The sequence below is a fragment of the Oncorhynchus gorbuscha genome, linkage group LG01 (genome assembly GCF_021184085.1).
Source record: "Oncorhynchus gorbuscha isolate QuinsamMale2020 ecotype Even-year linkage group LG01, OgorEven_v1.0, whole genome shotgun sequence".
Lineage (NCBI taxonomy): Eukaryota > Metazoa > Chordata > Actinopteri > Salmoniformes > Salmonidae > Oncorhynchus > Oncorhynchus gorbuscha.
In genome coordinates, this window is record NC_060173.1 from 46236398 (window position 1) to 46239228 (window position 2831).

Sequence of the window (2831 nt, forward strand, 5' to 3'; positions counted from 1 at the left end):
ACATTCCATGGGTGATGAAGACAGCTCGAATGGAAAATATTTGACTATGGCAGTGGGTGTGTGTGTTACTATGACGTTACAGAAGCGCGCATTCACCAACATAAAGTAATGGCCAGCTACTCAAACATGGCAACAAAATACAGAGGTTAAATATCGAAACATATAGTGTACAACATATTGCTTTAAGACTTCGCTGTATTGAACCACACAGACATGATGAGATATATATTATTTTAACATGCATAGAATGACAATGTGCATGAAAGGCAGGTCTGAATATCATGTAAGACTGCCAGGGTTAGACCGACCACCCGCTAGCTTCAATATATCCCTCACATGATTAAATCACTTGGTTATGAAATTATTCATCTGTCCAACAACACTCGGCGCCAGATCTGTGTACGTTTGGGAGCCATTACAGCCATGTTTTCAGTAAAACATTATGATAAAATAAATACTAGTTTATTGCCCTGTTCTGTTCTGTTCAATACTATATAAAAGAGAACCTCATTGTCCACAGACAGTCCTATTTGCAACTTCCTGTGAGCTTTGTGTCCATGTACATCACTGCCAACGACTCAGCGCTAGCTACAAATTCCATTGGATTCCAGTAAGTAACATTTGACAGCTTTCCTGGGCTTAACGGGAAATCACTCAATGGGACCCAAGATTATAACCTCTGTAAACCGCTGGTCAATGGAAAAGTCTTAATCCACTCATAGCCAACCACTCCCTGGTGTAACATTGACTTCGCCAGATACGGAGGTGGCCGATTTGACCATAAAGCAAATAAATTCTGTGAACAAGAAATAAATTCCCAGGGACACAGTGTTTGGAGCCACTGCATGCTATTTCTAGCCTCTCTTCACAACAGTCACTTCAGCATTTATACGTGCATCTGTATTTATTTATTCACAGCAACAGAGGCTAAATGAGGTTTTTATCTAAACTAACCGTTTCTTAGACAGTGTGTCACAAGGTAAACCTGTGTTTTGTATGTCGCCGTCTGGTTTTAATAGGTTACTGTGGGCCTCAGTATACGAACTATACTAACTATTGGGCTATAGGGCTTGTAAGTCAGCATTTCACTGTAACCTGTTGTATTCGGCGTGTGTGACAAATCAAATTTGATTTGATTCGTTGCCTAGTTATGCTTGCTTTACTAATGATTGATCCCAGCTTGTTCTACAGCGTAAAAAGAAGGCCTCAAGAGGGCCTCTGGAATAAAGTTATTGCAACGTATTCCACATAAACATATCACACTGTAGAACAACATGGCTCCCCCAGTGAGTCTCTCTAGACGGGCCTCATGCATGCAGGACCTGACGGTGGTCTGTTTTACACTTGAGTGTGGCCTCTGAGTAATTGTTTAACTACAGACCAAACTGTCTTCTTAATTGTCAAAGAAAACACATGTATTGAACTCATGCACCACAGCAACATAAAACGAAATGGATGCCTTTCATGTCAAACAGCTCCAGTTTATAGCTGAGTTACGCGGTGACTGAAAATGTCATTGTCATCTCTGTGGCAGCTGAGGTAATGGCTTCAGTGTAGACTTGAAAATGGCTCCCTCTCCGAGTCCGTCTCCATCTGTTGTCACCTCGGCCACACACTGGAGAGAAACAAGATGGAGACAGCAGACTGAGCGACACAGATGGAAATAAGAAACAAAATAGCCAAGGAGGAGGGGAGAGGAGAAAATAATCGTCACCGCAACCACAGACAAACTCCAACAACAGAACCCAAATGTGTCCTTTGACCTTCAGTCACCAAAACTCCCAGCATGCTTTCTGCTTGCAGTTCCACTAGACATCAGCCTCTCGGTGGGGAATCTGGGTCGCCCATAGTGACTGTCACTCTTCTGTCACTGCGGAAACTGAGGATGGAAAATCCTCAGTCTCACATGGCTGAGGAAAAGCCAGGGGGCAAATAGACAGACAGGAGGACAGACAGACAAACCACAAGCACTAAACTGTCTTGAGTTGAAATAACAGTCATTTCTGTGAGGAAAGCTCAATGTGACGCTCCATTACTGAAACACAACAAAGCAGCCTTTTCATCAACTCACAAACACTGGGAGAGGAACTTGGGGTTCACCACGGGCCATCTACAAGACAGGGGTTGAAATAGGGTGTGTGTTGAGTACAAATGGTAGCTAGAAGACATTGAGAACTTTTTGTGTCTTTTTTTAAAGTCATGTCCTCACATTTAACATCAAATCCCGTGAAAAAGGTTCAACATTCATTCTACTGTAGAGGTTGAAATCCTTCCCTGACTTGACTGGGATATCGTCAGGTTGCTATTGCGAGGTCCCAGACAAACAAGCAGTCAGTGTGTAATATATCCCTCTAAACATTCCTTTGTGTGTGAAGCCCTGTGGAGGCAGAAGCACTCTCCTGGACTGCAGACAGACACAACAAAGGCACCTGTGTTTGACATACAGCACCATACCAAACCTCAGGCCAGATAGAACACACACACTAGGTCACACTAGAACTAAAGAAGGCTAGGACATCCACCTCACGCATAACACTGTAGGTCAGAAGCACAATAGCACAAATCAGATACTGCAGTGTAAAATATTTAATATCAATATTTTTACAGTCAATTACTGGCAGCACATAAGGCTTTAATGAAACACAAATGTACAACACCTGACAACAGCAACATGTTGTATTTCAATAATTTATAGTGCATTACTGGAAACGCAGTAGATTGGAAACCGTTGCAGATTTACAGTGCAGGCAGCTAGTGCCAACGATGGGCAGTATTTCTGTGACATGCGTTTGATAAGGAATTTCAATAGTTTTTCAATACTTATTATGACA